Raw genomic sequence first — 15726 nt, forward strand, 5'->3', positions numbered from 1 at the left:
GGGTGGTACGGTGCCAGCATAAGTCATGGCAAAATGTGTAGAATTGCAGGAAATTATCTTTAGAAATGCAAAAATGACTCTCCACCCCATGGCAAAATGGTTACAATTGCAGGAAATGACCTTTAAAACTGAAAAATTATCCTTGCCCCATGGCAAAATGTGTAGAATTGAAGGGCCCAACCAAATCTCGCTTAGAGGGCATGTTTTCATGATCTTGGGGCCCAGGAAAACACTGAATTTCTCATTTGGGTCCCAGGCTGAAAAAGTTTAAGAATCCCTGGTTTATAGTTTTGTACTTAAAGTTTTGAAAATATACCACTTACATCTGAAAAATGTGCCAAAGTGATTGAAAGAAATGAACAGCCTCACGAGATCAGAGTGTGTGTGGGTTAGTGATGCACAGGTTGACTCATAACCAGCAGTCCCCGCGGTTATATCCACTGGGCGGGCGGCGGGTTTACGGTCATGAAATATTGTGTGGACGAAGGGCGGGTTGGTGGGGGGCGGGTTTAATAAATAGAAAACAATGCAGAAAAAAATCCCTAAATGTATAATTATTTAGCAATTCATATCTATAGGCAATATTGAGGTTTTTCTTTCATTAATTGTATCTGGCGTTAGTGCATAGCCTTAGCTTTAGGGCCTAACTGTAGAGCGCCAAATACACGCCAATATCCAAATGCTTTTGGGAACATGGGCAGAAAAAGTTAACATCGATCCACTGAGGCAAAAAGGACAATGTCGGAGTTTAATTCAATGATAGAAAATCTGTGAAATAGAGAGTTGAAAATAAATAGAAGGGAGGGCAGCAACAGGAAATGTCAATTATAATTATGTGGATTATAATTAATGGACATTATTTGTAGGGGTTGATACATGTTTCGTTAGGACAAATCAAATTTGACATTTTAAAGTGGAAATTAGAACCTTAAGAAGCCATTTAAAGGCACTACAGAGGGTAGCGCGTACGGCCCAGTACATCACCGGGGCCAAGCTTCCTGCCATCCAGGACCTCTATACCAGGCGGTGTCAGAGGAAGGCCCTAAAAATTGTCAAAGACTCCCGCCACCCTAGTCATTGACTGTTGTCTCTGCTACCGCACAGCAAGCAGTACCGGAGTGCCAAGTCTAGGTCCAAGAGACTCCTAATTAGCTTCTACCCCCAAGCCATAAGACTCCTGATAATTTGCATTGCCCCCCCCTGCATTGTTGTTTAAGGGCTTGTAAGTAAGCATTTCACTGCATGGTGTACACCTCTTGTATTTGGAGCATGTGACAAATAACATTTGTTTTTGTAAATTCTCAGCAACAAAAGAGTGATCAAATTTAGATCTTACATATGTAGGTCAATAACCTCTCACATAGCCTAATATAATATTAACTCCTGCAGAAGTAAGCTTTTTTTGCTGTCAATTATACACCAAATTTACATTTTGACTTGGGAATAGGAATGGAGAACTATTATTTATTTCGTTCAGAATCTTGAGAGAATGAGTGCACGGTTAGGGACCGTCTGTAAAGGTGCTATCTTTATCAGCATCATAATAGCGAACTGAAATCTTATCAAAAACATGTTGGGTTGTTTCAACAGCTTTTAATTTCTTTAAAACAAACTGATGCCATTTGGAAATCTTTCCATTTAAAAAAAAAGATTATTGCATTTTCTCCACGGTCTCTAAAAGTCTTTGCTGCTAGAGTGAAGCAGAGATAAAAGAGGAAAGAGAAAACAAACCAACGTCAACTAAATTGAAGCATTCATTCTATTGATTTATGACATTATTCAGGTAAGCAAGGGTTTATTTAATCTTCTAAGGCAACACGTAATGACAGAAGAGAAGCTGTATGTATCTAATTTTAGATAAGTTGACTAACAAATAGCCTACCAAAATGTTGGAAATTATAAACAGAAATTTATCTAAATGGTCTATCTAAAAAAGCCTTAAGATAGACCATTTTCTATATTAGCGGGTTATTGTTGGGTGAAGGTCTCATGGTTGTGGATGTGTAATTAGCAATTGTGGGTGGGTGAACAGCTGACCCGTGCATCACTAGCGTGTGTGTGCGTGTTCATGCGTGCGTGTGCATGTGTGTGTACATGTGTGTCTGCAAGAAGACCGTATGTACTGTATGAGAGTATAGTGTCAGTATATGTGTGTGTTTTTGTCTGTGTTTCTACACCTAACTGTTTGTATCTGGATACATCTAGTAAGAGATAACCCTCCTCCTGACCTCAGTGCAGCACTAATCCTCCTTCTACAAATCCCCCAACTTCTCTCTCCCTTGCCTGAGCTGCAATCTAGCTCTAAAGACAAGCTCCACAACTCACAAGCCCTGCAGAAAAGCTGTGTCTGCACTACCTGTGGCTGGGGATTTCCAAAGTCATTACACAAGAAACAGAGGAACAGGGAAGGGGGCAGAGGGATGAGAGGGAAGGAAGAAACATGATAGAAAGAGGAGAGAGGTAGATAGAGTGGTGGAACGGGTGAATAGTGATAGGGGAGCAATTCACATTGGCATTTTCCCTGTTGTACGTCCTATTGATTAAAGTGCTTTTCAATTTCGCTGCCATGAGTTCTAAAACACGCCTCAAATTAGTAACCCCTCTGTTCTTGTTATTGGATTCAATTCCATAGACAACTGCAACAGAGGGTGTTCACCAGATAATGGATTTCCTCCCTCATAGGCTTTGGCTTGTGTTCCTATAGAGCAGGGGTTGGCAACATAAGGCAGCACTGAAGATGAGAGAATCGTTTTCACATGGCTAGCAGCTAGCAAGACTTCTTTGGTTTTTTGAAAAAAGTTCAGGGCGAAAAATAAGGCAGATGTCAGCTCATTTGTTGCCTCTTGGACAAATGAAAATTGATTTGTTTTACTGAAGACAAGGCTGAAGGAATCAAGAGGAACATGTCCAGGTATGAATAGCAAAGCAGTGTGTTTACAAATCTACATGCAGTCAAAAATCCAGCTATAGAGGGGAGCTACAAAGTTGCGCTGTGCATAGCTAAACATGGAAAACCATTTACTAATGGGGAATATATTAAGGAAGCTTTCCTCAATAGTTCGCAGGCTTTATTTGATGGATTGCCTAACAAAGACAATCATCTCAAAGATAAAAGACATGCCTGTGTCTGCCAGAACTGTTGAAAGGCCCAATACCGAGATGGTTGAAAATGTAAAGGAGCAGCAAACTGTAGCGTTAAAAGATGCACCTGTGTTTAGTGTGGCTCTTCATGAGAGTGTGGATGTGAATGAAATTCCACGCCTGGCAGTTGTTGCAAGATACTGTCTCAGAGCAGGTACGTGAGGTGCTGCTTTGTCTGATACACATGCATGGTACTACTAAAGGGGAAGATGTAGCAAAAGCCTTCACGGATCATTTTGAAGAGGTGTTATTAAAAACATATTCGCTGTTACAACTGATGGAGCCCCGCTATGGTGGGGAAAAATAAAGAATTCACAAAGCTGATTGAAGATAAGATTGGCCACCCCATGGTTAAATGTCACTGTATCATTCAACAAGAGAATCTGTGTTCCAAGAACAAGCCCGTGGTGCTAATGGACAGCACCTCTTTTTAGCGAGCTATGGAATTCTTCAGTTTGTGGGCAATTAGATATTCAATAGACACAATTAGTTGTAATGCACATATGAAAATCATAACTGGCATGCAGATCGTTAGAAATGGTAGGATAAATTGTAAATTGTCACTCCACACAAAAAAGGTTGCCTACCCCAGCTATAAAGCTTGGTTAATATTTCAGCCAACCTGTCTTTTCCTACCCAACCCAGTTTACTTTATTTAATTATTTGAGGTTTCCCCCGATACCATACCACATCCGTGGTGGGAAGACGATATATGATACAATTTAGTACCTGTCAAGGAACTCATTAATTTATTTCTGAACGACCAACCAAACACTTTCGAAATCTATCATAGAATCCGGGGTTATTCTGGCGTTCCTCTCGGGAGATGACTTGGAGATAGGAAGCGTATCCCAATCCGAAAAAGGAAGGAGGCAGCTTGACTTGAGAAAAGAGAAAAGCTTGGGACGACTGGAGACGGTGATGTCATTTATCTCCCTATACAGTAGGTTACACACTCCCAACAAACAAACAGGAACAGTATGTCATGGCACTTCCTGGTGGTGTGCTGTCAAAAAGATACCCCCCCTGCTATATGGAGTCAGACGGGCCAGATTTGATGGTGGTGTAGTTGTCACGCTGGTTGTTTTGGAGGTGTTTAGAAAAGAGGGCTGCCATTTCCTGACTTGTTGCCTCACAGGACCCATTGAGGATGGGGGTTGATGGGGGGTGTAGTGCACAGAAGGCTGCTGAGGGGAGGACAGCTCATAATAATGTCTGGAACGGAGGGAATAGAATGGCATGTGTTTGATGTATTTCATACCATTCCACTGATTCCGCTCCAGTCATTACCACGAGCCCGTTCTCCCCAATTAAGCTTCCACCAACCTTCTGTTGTGTGGTGAGGGATTGTGATCCTGAAACTGGTAGAGTTCAGGATGCCTGGAGTGCAGGTGCGATGACTTGAATGGAGCCCAAAATATCCCCCGTCACCCAGAATGCAAGTGTCCTTCCTGCATCCTGCCCCACACACAGCACTGCTAAACACATCAGCCTCTCTTTCTCTCTCTCCCACTCTCTCTCTCTCTTTCTCTCTATATCCCATGATACACACATACAGTAGAAGCATCTCTATCTTTACCTGACATTTACTGTACATTTTACCCCCACTATAGGTCTGACTGAAGTCCTTGGCTATGCATTGCACAGTAAATGTTGGTGAATATAATGGTAGATTGCAAATTTTCTTACCAAACATTTAAAGTACATTTTTATCCCTAACAAACTAAAGGACTGATTTGCATGAATTTGCCCTTAAATCATGGAGTGACGCTATAAATACTTTTTAATGACTATTATTTCGTGTGCGTACAGTCACTGTAAGAACACTTGAGGTTGGATCCCCACCTGAAAGCAGTTGGTACAGCGATGACATCATTCAAAATCAAATACAAAGTATTGGAGAGCAACTTCTCGAAATGTGATTAACATACCGCTGTGCTAAAGAATAGGCACAATCCATGACTCAAATCTGGTTGCCCACAGCGGTCATTAGTAATTAAATTAGTGTTTGGACAGCCAGCAGGTAAGTGGAACAGCTTCATGTAGGCAACGAGTACATTAACATAATGGTAGTTAATTACACTTTGGGCTTGGCTGGAGACTTATTACTGAGAAGTAAGAAGTAAAGCTGACCTTTTGGGAAACTTTTTACTTTGGTATTGTGATAGATCTCCATTGTTTTGAGGTACAACTGAGGTGTGGCCTTTCTAAAAGTATTATACTGTATGTTTTAATGTTAGAGTTTATATGCAGGTGCATATGGTAAAGATTTACAGTATAGAACATGCATTGACATATTTGTGTTTCAGCCAGCCTGTCTTCTCCTACCCAACCCTGGTTTACTGTATTGATTAATCTGTGGCTTCCCTCTATACCATACCACCTCTGTGGTGAGAAGACGATATATTATGGAATACTTTTCAAGGATCTCATTCATTTTTTTCTGAACGACCAACAAAACATTTTAATTTCCCCACGTCTGCAGAATCTATCATAGAATCCCTGTGTTCCTCTCAGGAGATGACTTGGAGATAGGGAGCGTATCCAGATCCGAAGGAGGGAAGAAGCAGCTTGACTTGAGAAAAGAGAAAAAGAGAAAAACTTGGGACGACTGGAGACGGTGATGTCATTTATCTCCCTATACAGTAGGTTACACACTCCCAACAAACAAACAGAAACAGGATGTCACGGCACTTCCTGGTGGTGTGCTGTCAAAACGAGACCCCATCCCCCCGCCTGCCATATATGGAGTCTGATGGGCCAAATTTGGTGGTGGTGTAGTGGTGTCACACCAGTTGTTTTGGAAGGTGATTAGGAAAGAGGGCTGCCATTTCCTGACTCGCGGCCTCACGGGACCCAATGAGGATGAGACATGATCGGGGATGTAGTGAGGGATTGGGCTCCCGGAACGGATAGAGTGCAGGTCAAGGATGCCTGGAGTGCAGGTGTGATGAATTGAATGGAGCCCAAAATATTCCCCGTCACCCAGAACGCAACTGTCCTTCCTGCATCCTGCCCCACACACAGCACTGTTAAACACATCAGCCTCCTCTCTCTCTCCCTCTGTCTCTCCCTCTCTGGCTCTTTCTCTCTTTCGCTCTCTCTCTCTCATGATACACACATACGTAGAAGCATCTCTATCTTTACCCAACATTTACTGTACATTTTACCCCCAACATTTACTATCGGTCACAACTAGGTCTCACAGTCTCACTTCAGAATTAGATGTCTCAAAAGGCACATTTACAAGTTGTTGCAAAAGTCAAATTTCTAAGTGTTTAAGGTTAAGTTTAGGCATTAACTCCAAAAACGTAAGGCTAGGAATTAACTCTGAATGGTTAAGGTAAGGGTTAAAGTTTGGATAGGCTAAAAAAAACACAACAACAAAAAACACTTTCTATCTCTGGATTTGAACGGGTAATCTTTGGCCTGCGCCTGCGCCACGTCGAATCATAGGCAGATCATAGGCACCATCCCCGTCCACAGCATCCAAAACCGAAAACCTCACTATTGCCCAGCAGCCCAGCTACACTTACTGTTGTCCCTAGTGTCAGGTTTCCACATCTCCTGACATCTTCAAAAATGGATACTCACTTGTATCACGAGTGACCTCGCTGCTGACTGAAGTCCTTGGCAACACCCTGACTGCTGACTGAAGTCCTTGGCTACACCCTGACTGCTGACTGAAGTCCTTGGCTACACCCTGACTGCTGACTGAAGTCCTTGGCTACACCTTGACTGCTGACTGAAGTCCTTGGCTACCCCCTGACTGCTGACTCGAAGTCCTTGGCTACACCCTGACTGCTGACTGAAGTCCTTGGCTACACCCTGACTGCTGACTGAAGTCCTTGGCTACACATTGCACAGTAAATGTTGGTTAATATAATGTTAGATGGCAAATTATATTAACCAACATTTATAGTATATTTTTATTCCCAACAAACTATAGGACTGATTTCCATGAAGTTGTCCACATATCATGGAGTGACGCTATAAATACTTTTTAATGACTATTATTTTGTGTGCGTACAGTCACTGTAAGAACACTTGAGGTTGGATCCCCACCTGAAAACAGTTGATATGGCAACAGCGTCATTCAAAATCAAATAAGTGTTGGAGAACAACTTCTTGAAATGTGATTAACCTCCCATTACATTTGCGCAAATAACAAATTGAATCAATTAATGCAATTAACGTATTCTGATAGTCACCATTTAAACCACCCGCTGTGCTAGAGAATAGCCGCAATCCATGACTCAAATCTGGTGGCCCACAGCGGTCATTAGTAATTCAATTAGTGTTTGGACAGCCAGCAGGTAAGTGGAACAGCTTCATGTGGGCAAAGAGCACATTAACATAATGGTAGTTAATTACACTTTGGGCTTGGCTGGAGACTTATTACTGAGAAGTACGGAGTAAAGCTGACCTTTTGGGAAACTTTTTACTTTGGTATTGTGATAGATCTCCATTGTTTTGAGGTACAAGTGAAGAGTGGCCTTTCTAAAAGTATTATACTGTATGTTTTAATGTTAGAGTTTATATGCAGGTGCATTTTGTTAAGATTTACATTATAGAACATGTATCAAGTGTTTTGGCACAAGTTTTGTATGGTGGCACTCTGGACGGGTGGTTTGACAATGTCATGACCAAAATGTGAAACATTGAAACAAAAGGCTGTCACTGATCGCTCAGATTCTTAGTAACTACAGTATGACTAGTAGCTGCAGTGCAGTGAATTGTAGAAGGCTTGTTTCAGCTAGCTGCATTTTGTTGTATATCTTGTTTTTACCTGTTTTGATGCTTGTCACGTCTATGCTAATATGGCTAGGGTTGGCTAGCTGGCCAACCAACAACTGTAACAATGTATTTGAAAGACAAACACGTGTTTATTGGGCAAATGTATTTACGTTTTCAATTCATATTTGCAGATGATATAGCTTAAATACTGTCAATACGTTTTGTTGGTAAACACCTCACCCGGGTTGTTTTTTTTGCATCAGTATGCATTAGGGTTTGGTCTCTTTGTGCTCTCTCTCTCTCTCTCTCTCTCTCTCTCTCTCTGTCTCTCTGTCTCTTTGTGCTCGCTCTCTCTCTCTCTCTCTCTCTCTCCTCTCTCTCTCCTCTCTCTCTCTCTCTCTTCTCTCTCTCATCTCTCTCTCTCTCTCTCTCTCTCTCTCTCTCTCTCTCTCTCTCTCTCTCTCTCTCTCTCTCTCTCTCTCTCTCTTCTCTCTCTCTCTCATCTCTCTCTCTCTCTCCTCTCTCTCTCTCCTCTCTCTCCTCTCTCTCTCTCTCTCTCCTCCGACTTGCTAGACAACACCCACTAACAGTTATAACCACTTGCAACAGGATGTTGGGTTTCCAGGGACCTCTAATTTCAGCTCTCTGCAGCAGTTCTGTGCGAGACACACACATAGGCACACACACAAGCACACACACACACACTCACAGACAGACAAGAGCTATAGTACAGTACACATAAATCACACACCCAACCGCAGTAACATATATCAGACTGTAACTGTTGAGCATCAAGCATCGATTGCTCTTGGACAAGAGTGTGATGAGGGCCGAGCCAAGGGGAAAATTATTCCCTCCTGTACTCCCTGTTCACCCACGACTTTGTGGCCACACACAACTCCTACACCATCAATAAGTTTGCAGACAACACGACGGTGGTAAGCTTGATCACCGACGACGATGAGACAGCCTAGAGTGAGGAGGTCAGAGACCTGGCAGTGTGGTCCCAGGACCACAACCTCTCCCTCAATGTCAGCAAGACAAAAGAGCTGATCGTGGACTACAGGAAACGGAGGGCCGAGCACGCCCTCATCCACATCAACAGGGCTGTTGTGGAACAGGTCGAAAGCTTCAAGTTCCTCAAAGTCCACATGAATAAGGAACTATCATGGTCTACACACATCAACACAGCCGTGAAGAGGGCACGACAATGCCTCTTCCCCCTCAGGAAGCTGAAAGATTGGTCATGGGCCCACAGATTGTCAAAAAGTTATACAGCTGCACCATTGAGAGCATCTTGACTGGCTGCATCACCACTTGATATAGCAACTGTTTGGCATTCGATAGCAAGGAGCTACAGAGGGTAGTTCGCACGGCCCAGTACATCACTGGGGCCGAGCTCCCTGCCATTCAGGACTTCTATACCAGGCGGTGTCAGAGGAAGACCCTAAAAATTTCCAAAGGCTGCAGCCACCCAAGTCATAGACTGTTTTCTCTGCTACCACATGGCAAGCGATACCGATGCATCAAGTCTTGAACCAGCTTCTACCCCCAAGCTATGATGGATAAATAGTTAGTTAAATAGTTAACCAATTGCTACTGGTACACCGTGTATTAGAGTTCTTCAATGGTCCGAAAAGTTGAACCGTTCTGAAATGGACCTAAGGCTTTCCCACCCAGACCCGTTATGCATAAATTTGTGTAAAAATATTGACAACCATTCCGAACGGACCCGAGGACAACTAGACCTGTTCCATATAGACCTGATTGACTCCAGACCCGGTCCAATCCAATCTTATTGAGGGAAGCAGGAGAAAAGTAATTTTTAAGCTACTTTTTTAACCAGAGCTGATAAAGCACAAGAGGAGGTAGAGGAGAGACAACAACCAACCAAGCCGACTCATTCCTATAGGAGACTAATAGCTGCCATAGACAGTTATTTATAATCAAATATGATTACGTAGTACCTGTCTTGGACTGCATCAAACCCGGGAGAAGCTAGTTAAGATAGCTTTAGCTAGCTAGGCTAACTGAGGCTGCAGTGCATGAGCTTTCTCATCTTACAGTTACAAATAACAACTCCTCCATTCAGAATATTAAGTAGCAGCCTGCCTCCCTGTTGGCTCTTGGTCATTGTAGTCTATCCTTTTCCTTTAACTTTTAATTCTGTCATTTTAATTCAATCTTCCATTGATTAGATATGTTCTAACTTTTAACTTTTGCCACACATGGACCTAAGCTCTATTGAGTACAACAGTATGAGTCATAAAACGCGGAAATGGTTCATATCGTTTGTTCACCATTCATTTGTCCATCTGGGTTTTAGATCTACTTCATATAAGGTCTATGTTTCGTGTAGGCTTACCCTGGCGTGACGTTTTGATAACCGTGCAAATCTCTATTGGTAACTTTAATAAATAATTAGCATAGCAAATTTTTGTTGAGTAAATTGAGGCAAATATATTGATAAAACTCACCTTGTCCGAGAGGGAATTACATGACTATCAAAACGTCACGCCAAGGTAAGCCTACAACAAACACACAATTAATGTGATTTTTGGATGAAATTCACGATGTGAAAAATGTATGGCTGAAAAACCATTGGAACCATTTCTGTGTTTTTGTGGGTATTATGACGTGTCCACTGTGGCGGACTATGACTGTAGCCTATTGCCGCTTTGATGACTTATGATTGGCCAACAACAAGCTACACACGCCACGCTTCACCCTCATGAAAAGCAAGAGCAGCAGCATAAATTATAACATTTCTCTCTCTCTACTGCAGTGGTCGTGTTCAGATCTGTATGGGTCAGTTAAAATTACACATACCCGAGACCCATGACAATCATATCAGATCCGACCCAGACCTGTGACATTCTTTAGAAGTCACTCGGGTCCCGGATCGGGTCTCAGATATTACGGTACAGGTGGAACTGTGAAGACCTCTACCGTGTATATAGCCAAGTTATCGTTACTCATTGTGTATTTATTCCTTGTTTTTCAATTTATTTATTATTTGTTATTATTTTTTTACTATTTCAATTTTTTTCTCTCTGGATTGTTGGGTAGGACTTTTAAGTAAGCATTTCACTGTTAGTCTACGCCTGTTGTTTACGAAGCATGTGACATACAATTTGAATTGATTTGGTTTGGTTCGCAATGTCTACTGTAAGACCATGGATCCTTTGCATTGAATTGATGTGGAGAATAGCGGGTGAGTTGAAGGCAGTTGATACATTTACATTTACATTTACATTTAAGTCATTTAGCAGACGCTCTTATCCAGAGCGACGTACAAATTGGATACAGTATGAGTGACTGCTGAGTGACTGCTGAGTGACTGCTAGATTGCTAGATTCATGAGAGGAAACAGAAATTGAGCAGAATATGGGATTTCTGACTGAACGAGGAAAACATGTTTGTGCTTCAGTCAAACATACAGAACAACAACACTCATCGACACTGACAGAATCGTTTTAGCACACAAACAATAGTTAAAGTTTAATTGAATTAGAGTTGCAAAATTCCTGGAACTTTCAATATATTCCCTGGTTTTCCAGAAATCCTGTTTGAATGTTTCCCGGAATCAGGAGGGAATAAAGCAGGTAATCCAGAATGCTCCASCCAGGATTTCGGGAAAACCAGGGAATTTATGTAAAGTTCCTGGAATTTTGCAACTCTAATTCAATTAAACTTTAACTATTGTTTGTGTGCTAAAACGATTCTGTCAGTGTCGATGAGTGTTGTTGTTCTGTATGTTTGACTGAAGCACAAACATGTTTTCCTCGTTCAGTCAGAAATCCCATATTCTGCTCAATTTCTGTTTCCTCTCATGAATCTTTCTGCATCATCTTATTGATCGATGGACCGGAACAATTTAATACCTCCAATTTGTTCAAATCTTTCCGCACTGAACGTGAGTGTGTGGTAGAGAATGGAGAGGAGAATTGGTGTGTGTGTGTGCGTGTGTGCATTCGTGCATGAGGGTATGTGTGCTTTGAATTACAGTTATTTGCCACAGAGAACCCCCACCCCATCCCCAAAATGAGCAATGATTCAGGAAGAACAACAGGAAAGAGATAAGCCATCTGAGTGGAATGCAAATGGTTTATTGGATATAACAGCTCTTTTCCTGTACCAGAACAAGACCCTCTGTGTTTTATGTTTTGTGGACTTTTTTTAATTTGCTCCTATTGACTCAATGCTTTGACAATGCTAAACAATCCAAAATCCTGATGCTATGTCAGTGTGCTGTTCTGTGAATGGGAGATTGGGTGTCTTTATTGAAATGTGTGGTTTAGTAAGAGGGATTTTTCTGAAGATTCTAGAAGGTTGGGGATCTGATGGGAAATGTAGCTGTACATACATGAACACACACATACAAATACACTCACACACAAACATAAAACACACACACAATCCAATACTCACACAAACATGTTAACAAGTACGCACATGCGTTTGCTCATGCTCTGAGACACACACAAACACACAGGGGAACCCGAGCTTTAGATCAATGCTTCAACATAATCAATACACAGCGATGAGGAAGGAGAGGAGAGGAGGTAGAGCGCTCAACAGAGATATATTTAAAAGGCAACCTACTCATTAGTCAAAAGAAATGTGGGAGTGAAAGGAAAACATACAATTGAGATTTGGGTTCAATACAACATTTACATATTAATTTGTTCAATTACATTTCTCCAGAGGAGCATACAAATGGTGTTTTCAATATATATGATGAGCAAGGGGAGGTAACACATAGCCAATGAGAGATATACAGTGCCTTCAGAAAGTATTCACACCCCTTAGCATTTACCACTTTTTCTTGTGTTACAGCCTGAATTTAAAATGGATTAAATTGAGATTTTGTGTCACTGGCCTACACACAATACCCCATAATGTCAAAGTGGAATAATGTATTTTTGATTAATTAAAAATGAAAAACTGATATGTCATGAGTCAATAAGTATTTAACCCCTTTGTTATGGCAAGCCTAAAAAGTTCAGGAGTAAAAATTTGCTTAACAAGTCACATAATAAGTTGCATGGACTCTTAAGTCCCTCAGTCGAGCACTGAATTTCAAACACAGATGGGTTAAAAAAATGTTTTACTTTAAGCATGGTGAAAATATGAATTACACTTTGGATCAATACACCCAGTCACTACAAAGATACAGGCGTCCTTCCTAACTCAGTTGCCAGAGAGGAAGGAAAGAGCTCAGGGATTTCACCATTAGGCCAATGGTGACTTTAAAACAGTTACAGTGTTTAATGGCTGTGAAAGGAGAAAACTGAAGATGGATCCACAACATTGTAGTTACTCCACAATACTAACCTAAATGAAGAGTGGAAAGAAGGAAGCCTGTAGGGAATAGAAATATTCCAAAACATGCATCCTGTTTGCAATAAGTCACTACAGTAAAACTGCAGTAAGTGTGTCAAAGAAATTAACTTTATGTCCTGAATACAAACCGTTATGTTTGTGGCAAATCCAACAACACATCACTCTTCATATTTTCAATCATGGTGGTGGCGGCATTATGTTATGGGTATGCTTGTCATCGGCAAGGATTAGGGGGTATTTTAGGATAAAAATAAATGGAATAGAGCCAAGCACGTTTGTAATTTTGTATATTTTATATTGTATTTCTTATTTTTTATTGTGTATATCCCTTGAGACCAAGTTCCCTGGCAAAGGTCAATATAAAGGTAAAATAAATTGATGTATAAGTCAACGCAAAGGAAAGCTAAATAAACAAAATAATGAGAGAGAAGGGGAAATAGTCCAACCCTGATGAATGGTAGTTAGCACTAGCAATACAAGTGGCACTATGTGCACTTCTTTGAGCTGGCCTATGTGGATCTGGATCCAAATACTCTGCTGAGCCCAGTCTACTCATTCCTCTTTTGGTCCTAATGCCTTACGTGTCTGTGCTTAGGTCCATGTCAGGTTAGGTGGACATGGGCTATGTTTATGTCATATGGCCAACCCCCCAGGCACACTAATCTCGTTAACCCATAATTAAAATCTTGTGTAATTTGGACACAGCTGCGTGATTAAATCTGGGACCATATGTGTACGAAATGTGAAGTTTGCGAAGTCTCCACCCTCAAAAAAGGAAACTCTCAGCCGCTAATTTTACCACGTGCGAGGCAGTCAAAGTTTAAGCACCGCCTTCGCCCAATCCTGATATGTCCAAATAATTAGCTACTGCTGCTCGTCATCCGATGCATTACATCCCGTTGCGACAGATTCTTCGGTTTACTCACAGAATCTGTCCACCAGAGATTACAGGCACACACACACACACAGAAAGAGAGAGATGGAGAAACAGTGAGAGAGAGAGACAGAGGGAGAAAGACATGGACAGAAAAAGAAAGAGAGGAAGATAGTTAATCTATGCCTACTAACAGGAATAGTCCATTGACTTGACTAGGCTTGGGGCTATACGGGGACCAGGGGTGGGGTCAGATTTGCATAAAGAGGGTGTGAGGGGACGCTGTCCCAGGGACCCCCAGAGACAGGGGACAGAGTGGGGTGACACACACACACACGCTACTCCAAGACAGCAGGGTGACAGAGTGACAGAGTGGGGTACGCCTGAAGAGGTGGACAGAGGGTACAGATGAGAATTACTGGGGTTTGGGCTGGAGACGCCCCCTCACCTGCCACCATGGCGCACCCGAACAGAGACACATACATAGTCATGCACACACAAGTCATGCACACACACACACACACACACACACACACACACACACACACACACACACACACACACACACAACACCACACACACACACACACACACACACACACACACACACACACACACACACACACACACTGCACATATACTAACACACTTTAACATGATGAAAGGAAAAGGGAAAGGGGGATACCTAGTCAATTGTACAACTGAATGCATTCAAATGAAATATGACAATGCATGGTAATATACTGGGTATGTCAAGTAAATGTCTATAATAACGTCTGCTTCGTGAATTGATGTGTAAATTCAGTTTTATGGATTTCTATATAGCGCTTACCCGTTTGCATAGACTTAATAGGTCTATGACACAGTCTGACCGCTTGCTCATGGATATACCCAAATAAACTTATATATCCCTCTAGTAGCTGGTGTATGCTAGTGTTGACATCAACTTGAATAGAATGGTTGGGCATGCTATTATATAATGTATTTGAATGCCATCTACTGGTCATTCTAAGGTGTTACATGAGGGGAATGCCTCATCATGAGAAGAGCAGTATTCTCAAGGGAATGTATTTCCCAGTGCTTTACGGTGTAGGTTTAAGGTAAAATCCATATTACAACACATTAAAATTACACATAATTGACAAATATCTTCTATAATTTACAATGGGTTTGGAAATATGAAGTATAATGTTACAATTCGACCTAAATGTATATGAATTCTGATTATTTCGGTCTGATTTCGTTCTCTCTCATCTGGCAGAATAACTTGGGAACACAGGGTTCTAACACCATCGTGTGTCCATTTGGTAATATTGCAGGGGCATTCATCAGTGTGTATCAATAGGCAGTTTATCCAACCCCAAATCATATGACTGTACTAGTCGCTGTAGGCTACATGTACATGTATATAGAGGATATTCTGGGTATATTACTTTAGAACAAAATATTCTATGTGCTTTACTAATATAGTTTAGCAACAAGGGTTGCTAACCATGAAAAGCCTATAAAAGCAGGACTAGGTTCACTACAATCCAAATAGTTGTTACTACATAGCCACAAGAGGGAGACCTCATCTCAGATTTAAGACACCCGCAAATGCATTCACCCGCAAATGCATGTTAAAACAT

The 15726-nt window shown here is 41.5% G+C and overlaps 1 protein-coding gene across 1 annotated transcript in view; it reads right to left on the reverse strand.

Annotated features, from left to right (window-relative positions):
• LOC111950617 (roundabout homolog 3) overlaps nucleotides 1-15726 on the reverse strand; it is a 274399-nt gene that overhangs the window by 238279 nt on the left and 20394 nt on the right. The window lies entirely within an intron of this gene.

This window comes from Salvelinus sp. IW2-2015, linkage group LG23 (assembly GCF_002910315.2).
Source record: "Salvelinus sp. IW2-2015 linkage group LG23, ASM291031v2, whole genome shotgun sequence".
Lineage (NCBI taxonomy): Eukaryota > Metazoa > Chordata > Actinopteri > Salmoniformes > Salmonidae > Salvelinus > Salvelinus sp. IW2-2015.